This window comes from Diabrotica virgifera, chromosome 2 (genome assembly GCF_917563875.1).
Source record: "Diabrotica virgifera virgifera chromosome 2, PGI_DIABVI_V3a".
In the NCBI taxonomy this organism is placed as follows: domain Eukaryota; kingdom Metazoa; phylum Arthropoda; class Insecta; order Coleoptera; family Chrysomelidae; genus Diabrotica; species Diabrotica virgifera.
Genome location: NC_065444.1, coordinates 63,584,056 through 63,605,376, shown reverse-complemented (window position 1 = coordinate 63,605,376; position 21,321 = coordinate 63,584,056). Strand labels below are relative to the sequence as shown.

At 34.5% G+C, this 21,321-nt stretch overlaps 1 protein-coding gene and 3 non-coding genes across 4 annotated transcripts in view; all 4 read right to left on the bottom strand.

The window, feature by feature from the left end:
- Nucleotides 1-21,321, bottom strand: part of LOC114326263 (out at first protein) — a 590,880-nt gene that overhangs the window by 266,792 nt on the left and 302,767 nt on the right. The gene's annotated exons all lie outside the window — the stretch shown is intronic.
- Nucleotides 3,374-3,453, bottom strand: Trnal-uag (transfer RNA leucine (anticodon UAG)). Its single transcript has one exon. It is a non-coding gene; the product is annotated as a tRNA-Leu (tRNA).
- On the bottom strand, nt 5,606-5,685 carry Trnal-uag (transfer RNA leucine (anticodon UAG)). The gene has a single exon. It is a non-coding gene; the product is annotated as a tRNA-Leu (tRNA).
- Trnal-uag (transfer RNA leucine (anticodon UAG)) lies at nt 6,512-6,591 on the bottom strand. The gene has a single exon. It is a non-coding gene; the product is annotated as a tRNA-Leu (tRNA).

The window sequence follows — 21,321 nt, the reverse complement described above, 5'->3', positions numbered from 1 at the left end:
GAACACTGGAACAGGGGAAGTTTTAATTGTGGAACAGGTTAAAAATTTGGAACGTCAGACTACGAAAACGTTCCATGTATTTTGTCGGACAGAACTTCCTATTGATTTGTTACCCTTTTATTAAACTCTCATGCAAAAATCAGACTGCTATTTATCACCAATATAATTCCTGTCATTTGACATGTTCTACGTGTCGGACTTATTAAAATGCCCAACATATTTGTCGGGCAAACATTTTTTCATATTTATATTATATAAAGTTTGCTATTAAATAAACTTAGAAGCAAGCTGCTGCACAATTATAAACTTGTCAGGATGACACGTTCCAAATTTTTAACCTGTTCCACAATTAAAACTTCCCCTGTTCCAGTGTTCCCATACCTACATCAAAGTTTGTCCGACTAGACACCGTTAAGCTATTATCACAACTGGCTAGTGATTTTAGATAGGTAATTTTTTTGTTTTTTGCCAATTTTGCCAAAATTGGCAAAATTACTAACTATTAAGTGTTTATTAACTCTTTAGTAATTATTTTTTTTGCCAATTTTACGAAATTGGCAAAATTACTTACTAAAATCACTAGCCAGTAGTTGTGTCTAAGTTAAGCGAACCGACTACAACAAATTTTCAGCTTGATATTAATCAAATTTTTTTTGGTACGCGGGATCCAGACCTATTATTTAAACGTGTTTAAAAATGTTACTATAAAACATGTGATTACGGTATAGCCTAATACAAACAATAGTCCATCAAAATCTCCGTAAGTCGAGATCGCTTATGTCTAGCGGTTATACATTACATTATTAAAATAAACTCATGTAACAAGATACTCAAATTCTGTTTTTTGCTTTTTTAAATATTTTTAAAGATAATAAATAAGAAATATTTTATTATAGTTTAGAAACATCATGTGCAAAACACAAATACAAAGAGTTTATGACAAATTTTCAATTAATGTTGCCGATCCTAGTGACAAGAAGAAAAAGTGATGGAAAAGTAGAAATCCATCATGGGAAGGAAAATTTGCTGATGTTGAAAGGTCTATGTTTTGATTTTGATTTGGTAATTTTAATAATATAGCCTATTATCCAATTTCACTTGTATGTAAGAAAGTATGTATGAAAGAAAGGAATAGAAAAGACTATCGTGGCCAAGAAACATCCGACAATGGACAGGGCTAAATTTTGAACAACTAATAAGAACAGCTCAAAACAGAGACGTGTTTTAGGGATGTTCACAAAAAATTAAAAAGTCATTTCAAACATGTAAAACGATTAAGAAACACCCTAGGAATAATTGTCCAAAATTTCAACAAAATTGAAAAAGCCTTTCTATAAAAAATCTTTATTAGAAATCTAGCATTATTTTAAATTTCAAGAACGCTTCTCTATTGGCCTGACGTCACTAGTTGCATACCCCAAGCGCGCGCCATTCTCATAGTGTTACTGTTTACCTGTTTGACGTTTCAGGTCATTTTATTTTGTTCTCTTCTTGTTTTATCAGGGTTAAAGTGGAGTTTTATAGTGAATTTGTTTAGTTTAAAGTGGATAGACTGTTTGTAAGGATATATTTTGGGTTTTACAAAAATAAACAAATAGAATGGAAGAAGGTTTTTAGAAAGCCGATTCGTATAAACTACCGACTGTAGTGTAGATGTAACAATGGTGTATGATTTATTGGCATCTTGTAAAAAAATAAATCTACCACAGCTTAACTGAGTGTATATTCCATATAATTTTCCATGTCTTCTTTAGGCTAAAAAATAAATGCTTAATACTCCACAAAAAAAAAATAGAGAAAGTTGTATGCATGCATTGTACGCATGCATATTGTATACATACATTGGCTGGTTATTACTTTACCTTGGTTAGGTGTATTAAAAATATTTTTATTCTTCTTCATGTGCCTTGTCCGTTGTGGACGTTGGCTATCATCATGGCAATTTTAATTTCATTTGAGGCGTTTCTGAATAACTCGATCGATTTTTGTCCAAATCATTGGCGTAAGTTTTTAAGTCATGAGTGTCTTTTCTTCCGGGTCCGCGTTTGCTCTCTATTTTACCTTGCGTTATCAGTTGGAGTATACGATATTTATCATGCCTCATGATATGACCGAAATATTTATGATTTCGTTTCTTAATTGTAAAAGAGATTTCTTTTTGTTTTCCCATTCGACGCAATACCTGTACGTTGGTGTGGGTCGCCCAGGATATTTTGAGGATACGTGGGTACACCCACATCTCGAATGCCTCTAGCTTTTTCATTAATATTTCCATTATTGTCCAGGGCTCTGCGCCATATAGCAAGACCGGAAATAATAACATTTTAGCAGCCGCATTTTTAGTGAGAGAGATATTATGTCGCAATGGGTGAAAATATTTCTCATGCATGTTGTTAAATGTTGCTATGTCCTTTTCAACTCTAGATCTTATTTCGGTTGTTTCGTATTTCGAGTTGACAACTGTTCCAAGGTAAAAAATATTTTTGAACTTGGGTATTATACATTTTCATTTCAACCAATCTTTTCACTAAATTATTAATGATTTTAATATAATATAAAGTCATACCTACATCCACATGTAGTTATTTCGAGGTTTACTTTTACTGTATGTATTATTAGAATCCCGTTTTTAGGAATATCCCAGTTTAAGGAATACAAATTTGAGGTCCCGAAACTTTTTCATTTACTCTTTAAGGGGGTAGGTGCAAAATCTTGGTCCAATGCTATTTAAATTCATTCATTTTTTTTTCGAATCCTGAGAAAGCTAATCATAAGTATTTTTGAAAAATGTAAATGCAGAAAGAACAATTACATTATTACCAAGGGCCGAAAGTCTCTGGAAAACTTCTATAATGTTTATTTTATTAAGTTAGTTCTTTAAGTTAGTTATTTTAAGTTCTAGCTGCAACAAACCATTTCTTTTTCTGTTTTAAATTGGCTGGAACGGTAATAAAAATCTTGTCAGAACTGTTTTTTGATGTATTTACACACCCAGGAACAAAACACCACTTATTTGGCTTTATTTTTAATAATTAAATACGTAAAAAACTGCGCACATTCAAATACACTGAGTAAATAAGTATACAAAACTAGTCGTCGATCAAAGACGTTACGACTGCTGACGTCACAGACCGTAGCCTCGCTGCAAGGTACCGTTTTTCTAGCCTCCAAGAAAATCAACATTATGAACTCATTTATCTTAAAAAATATACATTTTTAAACAGTTTTATGATTGTTATGTTTTTATATACCTTGTAATCTATTGAATTTAACTATATTTAAAAATTAGTGAACATCCCTAATAGGGTAGATAACACTTTGAGAAGAAGAACATTTCTCAAATAAATTTTTTTCAAAATTCATTAAAAAGTCTTGACAGCGGTGGGATTCGAACCCACGCCCTTTCGGACTGGTGCCTAAAACCAGCGCCTTAGACCGCTCGGCCACGCTGCCGTTGCTTTTATCATTTTTGAATGTTTTTTGTTTATTTATAAGATGTTTTGTTAAAAAGTCCCGAAACTGTTTTCTTCTTCTTCTTCCTATTTTATAAATAGGCTCAATGCCTGTTTTACTTCGGTTTTTAGCCTCAATTGACATTGTCTGATCATCTTTTCCTCGGTCGTCCAAATGATCTTCTTCCATTTGGTGATTTGTCTCTTGCTATTTGTACTATTCTATTTTCTGTCATTCTTTCTATGTGTTGATTCCATTCTATTTTTCTTCTTTTGGTCCACATGTATTGCCTCACTTCATACTCTGTCTCTTAGAGTTTGGTTTGTTATTTTTCGTAACACTTTCATTTTTGCTCTTTCCAGCAATCTTTGTGTTTTCGCCGTATCATTTAAACAAGTAAAAAAACACAGGTTGAATAAGTTGTTACAACATGAATTTATTTTGACTGCTGCACAAAAGCGATCTCGACTTGTCGCGATTTTGATAGAACCATTGTAATTTTCGGAATCAGATGTATTATACTGGGGTGGCCAAGCTCCTTAATAGTCCGAGCCACTTTTCACAAGTTGAAGTTTTTCGCGAGCCGCAATCAAATACGTTTTCAAAAAGTATGTAAAGAAGATATTTACAATTTTTTAACAGAACTTTTACTTACTGAAAACCGAAATAAAATTACGAAATAATAAATCTTAATTACATTTTTAAAAATTAGGTCATTCTTCTGTAATGATAACTTGCAACGTCAACTTCGAAAGCGCATGATTAAATGTTACATTTGGTTAGTCCTCTTGTATGGTGTCGAAGCATGGACATTAAAAATATCCACCATTAATCGTTTGGAGGCCTTTGAAATGTGGCTGCACAGACGTATACTGAAAATACCATGGACGGCTATGCTGAAAAATGTGGCAGTCCTTAAGAGAGCAAATGCTGTCCGCGAGCTGCTTGATAACATCAAATATAGAAAGATGGCCTATTTTGGACACGTAGTAAGGGGAGACGGGTATAATATTTGCGTTCAACTTATTATGATGGGTAAAATCGAAGGACGCAGAGGAATTGGTAGAAAGCAGGCCTCTTGGTTGAAGAATATCCGGGAGTTGGCAGGAATAAAGAAAGCAGAAGACCTATTTAGAATAGATCGAGACAAAGACAGTTTCGCCATGTTAATCGCCAACGTCAAGGGGACTTAATAGGGCACGTTAAGAAGAATTACATTTTTTTTCCTTCTTTTGATAATTCTTTACAATTTGCTGATTAATATGTGGCAGTACTGCTCAGTAATTCTTTTAGATGCTGGTTAGTTAATACTGATAGGTGTTAGGATTTCACGAATTATAAAATGGAATAAAATGGTCCACACAAGTATGTTGTTCCTAATATGGAAATAATTCGACAAGCATCCTTTTTTAGGGTACCTACTTTGATTCTGGTACAAATTTCCAAAATTCGGTATTAGGCGTCGACTTATAGTTTTACTTTCGAGCTTGATCTTGTTGCGTCTCTATTAATTTTAATTCTCCAGATGTTGTTTGGGTCATATATTGGTAATAATAAAAGATTCACCTTATGAACTATGTATATTCATTTCAAATAAATTCAGAAAAAAATGAAGACACGATTTAACATATTTTAAGTCTTCAAATCTATTTTGGAGTTCGGTCAATATTCCTTGCGGCTTTTTTATATACCTACTCGTTAAGTTTTTCTAATTTATTATTGTAAAAAAATTTTTTAAGTCGAGTAAAATGACTAAAATGTGTACCTAATCCAAATTACAACATCCGTAGCAAGAGTTATACAAAAATAGGTCTGGATTCGGTTGATTACTGACTTTTACATTGCGCCACTCTTATGTAATGTTCGTTAGCGCAGTTTTCGATGTATCCATCATTCTTATCTTGTATGGAAATGAAATTTGTTACAAAGTCTTTCATGTTTGTTGTCAGTAATTTAAAAGACATTTTGAAACACATATAGAACGATAATAATTTTTTTAAATCATATCTAATACAAAATTGAAAAATAACTCGGGTACAATCGAGAGCCACAAGTAATCCTTCAAAGAGCCGCATGTGGCTCGCGTGCCGCAGTTTGGCCACCCCTGTTATTATAGTAACATTTTTAAAAGCAAGTATTTAATAAAAAGTATTGACAGCGGTGGGATTCGAACCCACGCCCTTTCGGACTGGTGCCTAAAACCAGCGCCTTAGACCGCTCGGCCACGCTGCCGTTAAAATACGGTTAATCCTTATAGTACAGTCAACGAATATAGACCATATAAGGCAGCAAATACATTGGATCCGTAAATCGCCCAATATCGGGCGATTGATAGGAGAAGCTACAGCAGAGATGCAGTTCGACGTCGGTCGATATCGGATCGGATCGGATCGGAGAATAACGCATCCAATGTAGGCGCCGCCATTTAATACTATGGGTTTATTTTTTAATCCGACGTCGGATCGGATCGTATCGGAGAAATACGGATCCAATGTATGTGCCGCCTTAGGCGTCTTTATTCGTTGGTATAAGTAGTCACTAAGGCAATTTGCTACCAATTTTTTCGGATGAGTTGGATTGACGTGATATTTGAACTATAGCTATGGAGTAGCCCAAGAAGCAAAAGATACCAATATAAACTGGATACCAATGGTGCCAATGTGCACTTTTACCCTAGAGGTGGATGAAACACCTTGTGGAGGCTGGGATTTTTTTTTATAAAAAAAAGGTGAGCATTCAATAATATGGAAAAATTATAAGCACAAAAAGATCTATAAAAATTTTTCGTATAGTCAATACTTTTTGAGGTATTGGCGCCTAAAGGTGGTTACTTTTATACCAAAAATTCATGTTTATGAAATATTTTTTTGCAAATATCTCAAAAATGAACATTATAATTCACGCTATTTTTAATAGACAAGGATAGTTTTTTAGTCCCAAATAGCAAAAAGCACAAATCGAGACAACATAACTTTTGAAGTCGAAGACAATATTTATTTACAATACACAACAGGCCTTACCAGAAAGCAAAAATGAAATTTTTAAAATAAAAAAAGTGTGACAGCGGTGGGATTCGAACCCACGCCCTTTCGGACTGGTGCCTAAAACCAGCGCCTTAGACCGCTCGGCCACGCTGCCGTTAACAAAAAATTTTTAATTACGCTATAAAAACTAGCTTACTTAAGCATATACGTTGACCTTAATATTGACATTGATTTTTGCCGACCTCAATAAGTATCGGTTTTTATAGGTAAGTATTTGAACTGCGATATAGTTTATTTTGACATTTTTGTTAACTCGTTTATAGAAGCATTTTCGTTTAATCGGTTCGTATTTCTTCAAATCTGCTTCACATTTACTATACATACGGACGCGAGTAATCTGCTCAGTGCTCGTACCTATAGGTATAGATCGAAAAGACAACAAAACCCACAAAGGAGTGAAAGAAGTAGGAATGTTCAAATTATGTGATGGCACTATACGATGAATCTTTTGAAAAGTTTTTATCTGAAGAATGGAAAAATGTATGTGAGAAAACGAGATCCCAATGAAAGGAGAATTTATAAGTATGTAGGTACACAACATTTGTCTGATCAAGTCTAAGTCTTTGATCAGATATTAATAAATCTTGACTAATAATAAAAGATCTTCTGATGACTCTAATGATGACTCTTCCAATGAAACATGCACTACGTTTTGTATCTTCTGCGCATCTCTGCATTCTTCGCAATCTTGGGCTAATGTAAAGTCTAACTAAGGAATATTAGGCCGGTATAGTCAGACTCAAAAATAGGAGTGAGGTTTCAATAATTACCATCAAGCTGAAAATTGACAGGATTAAAATACCATCATAAATGAAATCTAAAAAGCCCTCATAAATCCGACCCGAGCTAAAAACTTTATGCGGGGTCAGAGGTCACCAAATATGGTTTTTACCGATTTTCAGCGAAACGATAAGTTTTATCATAAAATTAGTTCTAAGAAAAAATGTAGATTAGATAATTATCTATAAAAAATATTTTAATACTTTTTTTCGTAAGAGCCACCGTTTTTGAGATACAACGATTCAAAGAGTTGAAAGAGTTATATACAATATTATGTTTACTTGTATTACAGCTTCAGTGATGTATATACGTGGTGTACTAATACATAATTATTATGACGATTACAATTGTAATCTAAACTAAATGTAAATTTAGTTTTCCACCTACCTCTACCGAAAGTATACTTTTCCGGACCTGATTCTAGGGAGCAAAGTTGTACTTTTCCTCCCTAGGGAGGAAAAGTAAAAGTGACATCATGGTATTTCATTCATGAAATATAACTTAGTGACGCCCTGTACAATATCTATTTTCTATTACGTAAGTATCTATACATTTTAACGTTTATTTATAAAACACCCTGTATTTTGCAGAATGGTAAAAAAACAGTAAATTGTTATTTTGATTTAACAATGTTTACATTAATAATTTGACTTATATTTGACAGTTGACAGTTATATTGTACCTACTTGTTAGTTTTAGTTTTAATAAATTTTGTTGGTTAGTTACATGAATAAATTAAGTAAAAATGAAAAATGACTTGTTATTAATTTAAGGAAGGTGGAAAAACCATATGTATAACATGGGAGTAAAGTGCCTTTTCCTCCCTTGAATGATTACTGGCCTCCGCTACGCGTCGGGCAGTAAACTTCATTCTCGGGAGGAAAAGTAGCACTTTCCTCCCTTGTTATACAAATAGCTATTGTTTACTATTATGCACACTACACCTTTATCTTCCTAGGTGGCGAAATCCTTCAGGTAGATGACATCCTCGAGGTATTAATTAGTCTTGAGTACTACGCTGGAGTGAAAATACGTGTTAAACCTATATTTTTTAACCTATTTCGTGTTATTTTCATTGTTATAACAAAAATGTCAAAATATTGTTTTATTTGTGCTAAAATTTTAAGTGAAGGCGAAATTGTTGCCGTTGTACGAGAAAATACGTGTTAAACCTATATTAGTTGAATGTGCTGAAGTTTAAAAAAAAACTAATTCAACTCCAAAAGAAGTTATTTCCAACGGAATTAGCTTTCTTCTCTCTATGTATGGAGCGCCTAAAAAAACTACTTGCTTAGATAAGTTTCGATATGCATGTTTCTTTAAAAATACTCGAAATAAAAAACAAGTGCAATTAACTTGTCTTCCTCTAACCTCAGCGGCTGCTCATCAACATCTTTTTCGGGTATATTACCAAGTTCAAGTGTGGCTTGGTTATCAGCTAGATCCAAAAGACTGGGGATGGAAATTAGTCGACAGTTCATTAGAACCAATTCAAACTTTACTCACACCTCCGCCGGAAAAACTCCTGAACACAATTTTTTGCAACTGTAAAAAGGAATGTAGCGCTAAATGTGGTTGCAAAAAAGTTGGACTGTTTTGTTCGGTAGCATGCACTAATTGTCAAAACCGGTCGTGCTCCAATGTTGAATCACCAACAATTGAGGATTCATTTGATTCTATTGAGGAACCATGCGATGTGTCATTATTGGAGCAATTTACTTGCACCCAGGATGAACAAGAAGAAGAAGAACAAAAATAACAAGAAGAAGAACTGGGAGGTAAGGAAGAAGAAGAAGAACAAGGAGAAGAGGAAGCAGAAGTATTAGAAAATTATGAACCAGCTGGATAAATTTCCCTTTTTTTTTTTAATTTATACCGCTTTTTATAACTTTTATCATTTTTAACCCTTGCCAATACCAATTATTCAATAACTTCAAATTAAACAGAATCATAACAGATCCGAGGAATAGGCCTACTGGGGAAAGCACGTTAAAAAACGCGCTAAGACTACCTCAAAGGTGATGTGGAAACGTGTGCGCATATTATGACGATTACAACTTTTTGAATCGTTGTTTCTGAAAAACGGTGGCTCTTAGGAAAAAAAGTAATAAGACTTTTTTTATAGATAATTATCTAATCTACATTTTTTGTTAGAACTAATTTTATGATTAAACTTACCGTTTCGCTGAAAATCGCTAAAAACTATATTTGGTGACCTTTGACCCCGCGTAATTTTTTTAGCTCGGGTCGGATTTATGAGGACTTTTAAGATTTCATTTATGATGGTATTTTGAACAATCCTGCCAATTTTCAGCTTGATGGTAATTTTTGTAACCTCGGATGTGTAAGTTGACCGGAGCATATAGTGAAACGGGACTAATAGTTTCTGCCCTTCAGGGATGATTTTAAAAAAATAATTATTTAAACTAAAAAGTGATAGTTCCCTAGGTTGGCCGTATACCATATAGTTAAGTAAACTCTAACGTCGAAGTAAAACAACTTCTAAGTATTAGGTATAATTATTTAATAAAATCCTAAAAAATCCCAATGGATTGCATAAAATGTGTTCAGAACGAACGTTTTCGGACCTATCAGTCCATCATCAGAGAACTCGTATACTTGATAACTAGCCCCAGAACCAAACAATGGTTGTAATTATAATTCAATCTACATTCTAAATGTTAGTAGATAACCTTAAGGAACATGGTGAAACCCTATCCGAAAACTTCAACCAACCATGATTAAATAAATGAACCATATATTATTATAATATACCATAAAACTATTGATCATCAAAAGCTCTAAACTTATAAAAATCCACGAGGAAAAAAGTTTTCCTGTAGTTGGCTGTATACCATATATTACAAAAACGAATAAAAGGGGGTAGTCCGGGGGGTCCTTGGGAAATAGTCGCCTAAGTCTGAGCTTGTTTTATATATCCCCCCTAGATTACTGAGACATTTTTACACTTCTGTCATCCCTACTGTGATCTTTCCTTGAACTTACACAAACCCCCACAACTACCAAATAAAATCGATAACTTGAAATCAACTTGTTACTATTTGTTCTCAATTTAACAAGCTTTACAATAGATTCTACATAACTAACAGGGAAATTTTCAACTTCCTGTGGAACTGTCATTTCTGTCATGTCATCGTTCGGAATTTCCGCTGTCACTGCCACTTGCTACCATATAGTCAACATGTGAACAAGTCAATATCGAGCTCAACGGTACCTAGAGCATAATACATTGGACATTTTAGACATACATGTTTAAGTTCACATTATTCATCTATGTTCCCATGACGGATCAATTGTAAAGGGTTTTACCCACATATTTTTGTATTTTGGTGGTTAGCATGTAAGATTCACGTGAGTATAACCTAACACTTTTTAAAACCGTAGTCAAAATTTTGGTCTTTATCATAAGAAAACTCCACATACTATAACCGATTTGTCGGGAAAAATGATAATAGACGAACACGAAATTCGAACTACCTGGTATAATTATATAAATGAACTGTATAATGATGATAGACCCGAAGAACTGGAAACTTTAGATGAACGTAAAGGACCAGAAATACTAAAATCAGAAATACTACATGCTATAAAATTGGCAAAAAACAAGAAAGCCGTTGGTCCTGACAACATACCTACAGAAATGTTAAAGCTCGTAAATGAGGAAAACATTGGAATACTAGTCAAACTTTTCAATGATGTTTATTCGACTGGTCATATCCCTGAAGATTGGTTAAAGTCCGAATTCATAACCCTACCAAAAAAACAATGTCCGAAAAACTGTAGCGATTATAGAATGATAAGCCTTACGAGCCACACTTTGAAAATCTTTCTACGTCATCCACAGTAGAATCAGAGATAAATGTGAAGAAGACCAGGATGAAACACAATTTGGCTTTAGAAATGGACTGGGAACCCGGGCGCACTCTTTGCGATAAATGTATTATTGCAGAAATGCCGAGATCAAAGAAAAGAGTATTTGCTGTATTTATTGACTATCAGAAGGCCTTTGATCGAGTACAACATAACAAATTAATTAAAATATTAAAGGATAAAGGAGTTGATAGTCAAGATGTACGAATCATAGAAAAATTATACTGGCGTCAAACAGCGACAGCTTGCATAAATGGAAAATCAACAGAAATATGCAAAATACAAAGAGGTGTCAGACAGGGTTGTTTACTGTCCCCACTGTTATTCAATTTATATTCAGATAGAATATTTAAGGAAGCGCTGCATAATTTGGAATGGGGTGTGAAAGTTAATGGAATTCTGATAAATACAATCAGATATGCAGACGATACAGTTATTTTAAGTGATGATATGAATGGATTACAACACCTTTAAAATGCCATTGACACAGTATGAAGAGAGTTTAGCCCAAACATAAACTGGTCAAAAACAAAATACATGGTATTTAGCCGTTTGGCCCATCAAGATTAACGGTTATATGTTGATGGTCATATAATTCAAAGAGTACCCAGTTTTAAATACCTTGATTGCCATATTACTGAACAACTAGATCCAGATAAAGAGATAAAATGTAGAATCGAGATAGCCCGCACGACATTTTAAAAAATGAGGTCATTCTTCTGTAATGATAACTTGCAACTTCAACTTCAAAAGCGCATGATTAAATGTTACATTTGGTCAGTCCTCTTGTATGGTGTCGAAGCATGGACATTAAAAATATCCACCATTAATCGTTTGGAGGCCTTTGAAATGTGGCTGCACGTCTGTGCTGAAAACTGAACACTGAAAATACCATGGACGGCTATGCTGACAAATGTGGCAGTCCTTAAGAGAGAAAATGCTGCCCGCGAGCTGCTTAATAACATAAAATATAGAAAGATGGCCTATTTTAGACACGTAGTAAGGGGAGACCGGTATAATATTCTTCAACTTATTAAGGGTAAAATCGAAGGACGCAAAGGAATTGGTAGAAAGCAGGCCTCTTGGTTGAAGAATATCCGAGAGTGGACAGGAATAAAGGAAGCAGAACAACTATTTAGAATAGCTCGAGACAGAGACAGTTTCGCCATGTTAATCGCCAACGTCAAGGGGACTTAATAGGGCACGTTAAGAAGAAGTCGAAATTTTAAAAACTTTGCATTATCATATCAGGTTATACACATTTTAGGTAAGCACTGATGATGATCGGTCATCCGATCGAAAACTAGTTCTGTGATGTAGCCCTTTTTAGGGATTTTAACAAATATACCTTTTATAAAGGATTTTATTCGTTTTTCTCTAAACTTTATTTTTAACTTTCTCTCTATAACTCTCTAACCCACTTTTGATCTTCATTCATTCTAAGTAGGCGTATATTAAATTAACTGAAGCTAATTAGCTCGATCTAATATAATTTTAATGGATCCTTATACACCACATCAACCAACCACAATTTCATTAGTTTCGATGCCTATCACAGAAGTTTAACCTAATAATATCGAATAAATGAAACCGACGTAATCGCTCACGTTTGTATATTTCTCCGCTGTCACCAACATACATGAAAACAGTATTTGCTAATCCCCGCAAATCCCCAAACGAGCGAAATAAAGTAAAATGGGAGAATTGGAAGTACCAAATAAAACACAAGTTAAAGCCATGTTTAAGCCCCAACTCAGACAAAGGAAAATGCGGAGCCTATTAACTACAGATAACACTGATAAAAATATTTGAGAATAGAACGCTATCGAGCGATTTGGGAAGTTTAAATCGTTTGTTATAGCAATAAAATCGCTAGCAATTCTTTCAAATATGAACCTCGGTTTCGGTTCATAGTTCAGTTCATAACGACGAATAACATTTTGTAAGTTTTCTTTTATTTACACAATGCCCGATCAACCACGAAAGGTTTTTAGCTGATATTAAAGATACAATACAATAAAAATTTATGTGTAGATACAATTACAAAATTATAAACTAAAAATTATTGCGTTTTATAAAATGTGCTACTGTATTCTGTCCTGAGTTAGTTCTTCATGTAGATCTCGAGTGCTAATCGCTTCTCTTACTCCCAGATTCCAGCATTGTGGTGGTCTTCCTCGTTTTTTCTTCTCTGGGGGTTTCCACATCATAGTTTTTTTTAGGGAATCTTTCGTCACCAATTTGGCTCACATGCCCATACCATATGAGCTGTTTCCTCTCAATATTCTCAATCCTCAACTATAGTGCCCTCTATACCCATTTGTTGTTTTATTACTTCATTCTTTATTCTTGCGGCTTTTGATATTCTCATCGATCTTCCGATGGCATCCATTTCCGTGGCTTCGACCTTTTTCTTATATTTCTCGGTTATTCTCCATGTCTCGGCTCCATTCAGTAGGCTAGTTTAACCATGATCTTCTATATATATAAGATATCATTTTCTTTTCTTTGATATTTCTTTACTCCACAGAACTCCGTTTAGACATGTTATAACTCCGCTATGCCAGTCCTAAGCCTGTAGCTTCATCAAACAAGTGATGGAGAAGTAGGAGAAGAAGGAGTAACAACCTCTTTAAAAACCAGGGTTCATCTGGCCCGAATAATAGTACCTTGTAAGGGCCCATGCCTAGGGAACAGGTGAAGACGGCCAACGGTAGAAAGAATACAGGAAGTCCTTACTTCCAATAATCCTGAAGGCAGAAGAATCAAAAATGGGAAAATTGATTTTCAAAGTCCAGATAGACAGTCAATCTAAAGGATGAAAGCCTTAAGATAAATTTCCTGGCCCTCCAGGTTGGGGTTGCATCATTGAAATAGCTTATAATAATATGTGATATAACAGCTTAATAACTTAATGTGTAGAAAAAAGAATGTGTGTGTACTTTGTACGCACGTAAGAAGATATTCTTCTATTATATAGGTAATTTCAACGAAGTAAATATACTTAACAGGTTATTTGTATTTTATTTAAAAATTAAACTAACTTTCTTATCTACCACTTTCAAATTTTTTTTATTAAAACAACCAAAAAAAAATATGAATCGCCCAGGATTCGAACCCGCGTCATTCCAATCTCGGAGCTAACGCCCTAGCAACTACACCAGCGAGGTCCTTCTAATTGACAAGTAAGTTTCGGATATAATTACACAACACGGCGACAAATAGTGTAAATATTTTATTATTTTACTACAGAGAAACACAAATCCAAAAACACAAGAATTATAATAAATAATACATTTACTAAAAACACTAATATATTCTTTTAATGACTTATTTGCACGGATACAGATACATAAACACCTATCTTGAAAGATTAGCAAGCAACTACATACTGTCTGTGTGCGCAGGCGCGCAGATTTATGTACAATTTTACCCTCAATCTAATCGCGCCTAAAGAAGAATATCTTCAAAAAGTATTAAAAAAACCATAAAATCCTTTATAAAAGGTATATTTGTTAAAATCCCTATACAGGGCTACATCACAGAACAGAACTAGTTTTCGATCGGATGACCGATCATCAATGTTTACGTGAATCTAACATGCTAACCACCAAAGTAAAAAATATTTGGTTAAAAACCCTTTACAATTAATCCGTCATAGGAACATAGAAATAAAATGTGAAATTAAACATGGATGATCCATGTTTAATTTAACTATGTTTCTAAGGTCCATATCATAGAGTTGGTGGTTTAGTTTTGAGGATTAAAAATGGCTTGTTATTATTATGAACTCATTAGATATAGATTTTATAGTTTACACCTCTATGTATTTGAAACAGATCCTGGATTGAGTGAATCGCAGGTGATTAAGGCGTCATTGAATTTGTTTGAACTGGATATCTTGAAAAGTAGTCACTGTCGTCTACCATTTACCATTCCATTGATCTGAAAGTTGTGAATCTTTGAACGATTATCAATTAGAAAATAATAAATATTGTAAAGTCCAAAACCAGCTTATCAAATAGGTTAATACCAAGCCAACCTTCTACGTACGATAATAAAATTCGGGACCTCGTGTGATAAGAAAAAACACAGATTGTGATTATATCGGAATAATATTTTTTGAAAATTACAATGATTCAAGACTAAATACATATATAGACACAGAGAAAATTTTCCATAAGTCGGAGTGCAGAATCCTTGGTAACTATCTGTTGCCTGAGCTTTTTACAAATTTATAAAGACACAGGCCGATAAATAGTGAACATGAGAAAGCCTACAATATCTTTCCTTAAATACACATATCTTAGACTTCATACAATAATGTTACCTACAATTCGCAACGGAATGTGATGGATATAAATTTGAATAATTTATTCTCATGTACGCGAGGAGTTTTTCCAGGTAAAAGTATCAATAGTAGGAAGTCAGGATGATAGTACGAAACTTTCTTTGGAGAATTTGTCAGCCAATAAAACTTGCCACATAATTCCTCATACCTATTAAAGATTTCTAATCTCTATGTTGAAGAACTCTTTGCAGGTGATAGACAACAGTCTGAACTAAGTAACATACAAGGAGACGAAGGTCCAGAAATAACGGAAGAGGACTATAGAAGAATAACGCACTAAAAAGAATGAAAAACGGTAAAGCCCCAGGTCCACATGAAATACCAACGGAAATCCTTAAACTGATAGAAGAAGACTCGATCCACATTTTAGTTGAACTTTTTAATAGCATTTATACATCAAGAAAAATACCACAAGAATGGCTTTTATCCACCTTTGTTATTATACCAAAAAAGATGCATGCCAAACAATGTAGTGATTACCGTACAATCAGTTTGATGAGCCATGTACTGAAAATATTCCTGAAAATTATACACACTAGAGTACACAGAAAACTGGAAATGGACATCAATGATACCCAGTTTGGATTCCGAAATGGACTCGGAACAAGAGAGGCGTTGTTTGCACTGAACGTTATGTCTCAAAGATGTCTTGACATAAATCAAGATGTATTCATGTGTTTCATAGATTATAACAAGGCCTTTGATAAAGTGCGGCATGATCATCTAATCAGACTCCTGGCAGAAAAGAATTTAGATAAACGAGACATCCGACTAATAGCAAATATGTACTACAATCAGAAAGCAGTAGTGAGAGTAGGGAATAATACCACTGAAGAAATTGGAATAAAGCGAGGTGTGAGACAAGGGTGTATACTGTCACCAACCCTGTTTAATCTCTATTCCGAAGACGTAATGAATAGAACACTCTCTGAGCAATCCATAGGTATTAAAATAAATGGTGTTAGATTAAACAATCTGAGATTTGCCGACGACACCGTTCTGATCGCAGAAACACTTGAAGAGCTACAGACATTGGTGAATAAGATAGCAGACTGCAGCGAAGAATATGGACTATCTTTGAACATAAAAAAAATTTATGGTAATATCGAAATCAACACGAAATGTCCAAAATCTATATTTACACAATGAAATTATCGATCGAGTTAGCAAATACAAATATTTAGGCACTTTTGTAAATGAAGACAACGATAGCTCAGCAGAAATCAAAATAAGAATAGAAAAAGCCAGATCCATATTCACTAAAATGAAGAGAGTGTTCTGTGGAAGAGATTTGAGCCTTGAAATGAAATTTCGCCTGATGAGATGTTACGTACTTTCTGTGCTGTTCTACAGAATGGAGTCATGGACGCTGAAAAAGATTGATATCAAAAAGTTGGAGGCATTTGAACTGTGGATGTATCGCAGGATCTTGAGAATATCATGGACGGAGAGAGTCACAAACGTCGAGGTCTTGAGAAGAATGAATAAAGAAAAGGAAGTCATATTTACGATCAAAAACGAAAACTGCAATATTTGGGACACATTACAAGAGGCGAAAGATATGAACTGCTTCGAATAATTATGCAGGGGAAGATAGCAGAAAAAAGGTCCATAGGAAGAAGACGAAACTCCTGGCTAAAGAATCTACGGGAATGGTATAGCTGTAGCAACAACGAATTGTTTCGGTCAGCAGTTTCGAAAATACGTATAGCCCTGATGATCGCCAACCTTCGGAACGAAGATGGCACTTGAAGAAGAAGAAGAATCTTTTTGTATGTATGTATCGGTTTTAGAACGTCTTTCGACGTTGTCCGATGCCTAACTTCCACGTCCTTCTATCATCCCATTGGCCATCTCTAAGATCCCTTGTACTCATTGCTTTGGTTACCCCTTCTTTCCATGTCTTTTTGGGTCATCCTCGTTTTTTACGGTTTGGTGGTACCCACTGCATAATCTTTTTGGGCAATCTTGTATCTTCCATTTTTTGAACATGACCATACCAAATCAACTGTTTTCTCTCAATGTCTGTTGTTAAGTAACCATCTATTCCAATTCGTCGTCTTACTTCCTCATTTCGAACTCTTTCCCTACGGGATATATCTAACGATCTTCTAAACACATCCATTTCTACAGCTTCTAATTTTTTCCTGTTGTTCTCGGTTATTCTCCAAGATCCTGCTCCGTAAAGTAGGCTGCTTTTAATAAGTGTTTCATAGATATTGTATTTTCGCTGTATTCCTATTTCGGAGCTCCAAAGTATTCCATTTAGGCAGCCAGTTGTTCTTCTAGCTTGTGTTACCCTTTTCTTTATTTCCTCATCGTCTTTTCCCGTTCTATCGAAGATTACTCCCAGGTACGTGTATTCACTACAGGATGTGATTTCTTCATTATCCTCTAGTTCGATATTGGATAACTCAGCTCCTATGGGTAGGTATTTAGATTTTTCCATATTAATTTCCAAGCCCCACTGTTCATATTCATTCTTTGGTTTTCTTGCTATATACTGTAGATCGTCTTTATCATTAGCTATGATGACTACTCATCAGCAAATTGTAAGGTATATAAACCAACTTCTCCGAGGTCTATACCCATACCGTGGCATTTACGTTTCCACTGGTTTAGTGCTTTTGCAACATATATCTTGAACAAAGTTTGTGAAATACAGCAGCCCTGGCGCAGACCCTTGTTAACGATGAAATTTTTAGATAGTGTGTTGCCAATTTTTACTTGTGATGTAGAATTTTCATATAGATTTTTTAAGGCTTTGATTAGAGTGTAGCTGATGTTAGTTTCTTGTAGTGATTTCCACAATTTAGACACAGAAACGCTGTCATATGCTTTACGGAGGTCAACAAACATGAGATGGGTCTCTTGATTGGTTGATGATTTGTTTTCAATTAATAGTTTTAGACAGAAGACATTATCTGTGCAAGTCCTTCCAGCGCCGAAACCAGCCTGTTCTTCTCCTTCTTGTTACTTATACTCCATCTCAATGAGATTTTTAAGAATGCGCCCGTACACCCGGCTTATTGTACTAGTTACCGATATTCCTCTGTAATTTGAGCAATCCAACTTATTTCCTTTGTTATGAATGGAAGAAATATAAGCTACTTTCCATAAACTGGGTGGTGTGACACCGTTTATATATTTGTTCATATACCAAGTAAGTGCTTGAAAGAGTTTATCTGTGCCACATTTTATTCATTCGGTAGGAATATTTTCTGGCCCTGCAGCTCTACCATTTTTTAGTTCATTTACATTTCTAATCTTTTTTCTTTATTATAATTGACCAAAACATGTTTTTTGAGTGTAGAAAATCACGCTGCCGATTGATGAAACGTAATTCACCAACAACAGTTCAGCGAAAGCTTTCGGCGGGATTACGCCACCAAATGATGGCTAACTTTTTTTATTTATTTGTTGATTGAATTCATTCGTTTGATCTGAGAAGGGCTTTTTTCCTATTTAACGTTAAGAAAAGAATCGATCACTTTGTTAACCGTTCTCGGAAGTTCGTTTTGTAGATGATTTGTGGGCCAGCTGTTTATTTTCCTAATTATTTTGTTAAATATCCTCATTTTCTTATAGGATTATTGAATTGATATTTATTTTCGTCTCGGGGGGGGGGGGGGGGTCATGACCCACGTGACACCTCCCTGGATCCTCCACTGTAAGTGGACCAGACATAAGAGACTTTCAAGGTTTGAAGTATCAGATATACAGTATGATGCAAATGTCTGGAATAAATTCGATATTTCGTTAACCGACGACTTACGACAGAATAACGAAAGTTGTTTGATACATATAAAATAAATAAAATATTAATTCGTCTTTTAATATAAATACAGTAAAACCCCCGTTAAACGAAACGACTGAAAGTTTCAATATTTTTGTCAATAAAAAGCTGTATCACCATTATAAAAAAAATCCAAAAATAAAATATGTGTCAGTTTGATTTCTCTTGTTAATGTAATATGGTGTTTATAAATAACATTTTGTAGACGAATACTGTAGTAACTCATTCAAAATCAAAATCATTAGTTATGTTCATGAAAGTTATATTCATACACGCAATAATCATATAATTATTGTGCACATCACATAGCTTTTACGCAAACAAATGAGAAATGGAGTAATGATAATTTAAAAAAATAAATTCTTCAATCAACGACTTAATACTAGAGGTTAAAAACCTAAGATTGCAGGTAAAACAAGACAGGGAAACTAGAGTATAGATGGCACAGTTATTCAAAATTGCTCTCTGGAATGCTAATGGTGTATTGAACCATAAAAATGAATTGCAGGTATTTTTAGAGTCTCATAAAATAGATATAATGCTAATTTCAGAATCCCACCTAACTTCTAACACTAGTTTCAAAATACATGGATATACCAGTTATAATGCAGAGCACCCCGATGCTGTTAGACTAGCAAGAGCAGGAGCCATGGTCCTAATAAAGGATGGCATTAAACACCATTTGGCTAACAAAGTAGAAGAAACATACCTCCAAGCAGTCAGCTTAGTCATAGAGGATTGGATAGGGTCAATAGCGGTTTCAGCTGCCTACTGCCCTCCTAATTATCCACCTAACAAAGAAGCATTCACCAACCTCTTCAAAAGTCTTGGCAATAGATTCCTAGCAGGGGGTGACTACAATGCTAAACATACCAGCTGGGGATCTCGTCTTACAGCACCCGGTAGAGGCAGAATACTCCATCAAGTAAAACAGGAATTAAAACTAGACCATCTATCTACATATCGACCAACCTACTGGCCAACAGATCATCGAAAAATACCTGACTGCCTAGATTTCTTCATTACAAAAGGTTTTGCACAAGGATACCTAGACATACAGTCAAATTTTGATATTGCCTCTGATCATACACCAGTAATTGCTACAATTAACTCTTCGGTAGTACTAAAAGAAAAACCAATAACCTTATGCAATAACAAAACTAATTGGGATCTATTCCGGGATAAAATTGAAGAAAAGCTAAACCTAGCTATATCCTTAAAGAATGCACAAGAACTCGAAGATGCGGTGGAGTACTTCACAACATTGGTCCAAGGAGCTGCATGGGAATCAACACCTACCACAACACCAAAGCAAAAACAAGTAAACTGCCCCTTAAATGTCAGAGAGATGATTAACGAAAAGAGAAGACTAAGAAATACCTGGCAAAGAACAAGGCACCCAGATGATAGACAAAGATACAATCTGCAGTATGGTGCAAATGTCTGGAATAAATTCGATATTTCGTAAACTTAAATTCACTATTCAAACTAGCTCCCGCCAACCACCTGCCTCTTGGAAGTTTGAACATTTAATTTAAGCGAAAACCAATGCTTATTTGTCAAATAAATATTTTTTTCTGTTTTCTGGGAGCAATAAAATGCATTTTGAATTAAAAAATTACATGCATTCTTCTTTTTTTGTCAATTCATTTAATTAAAAAAAATTTGGACACTGTGTATAAACAATTATGTTAATAAAAAAAAGGTTTCAATCTAATAGCACATAAAACAACATCCAAAAAGGTTACTCTACATCCTACCAGATTGAAAAACAATGGATTTACAAAATTTGTATCTGGCTGTGTGGGTTTTACCTTAAAGCCAAAAAAAAAACAAAACCTTCTCCTAAACAAAACCTTGAACCTTCTCTGGTAACACCTCCGAGGCTTCTACAATTTGCAAGCCATAACGGATGCTGAGACTAAGGAAGATGAGGGAATTTTACAATTTATAATTCACGTTCCATTTGCTCAGCACGGTAAAATTCCAACGAGAATGGTTCCCTT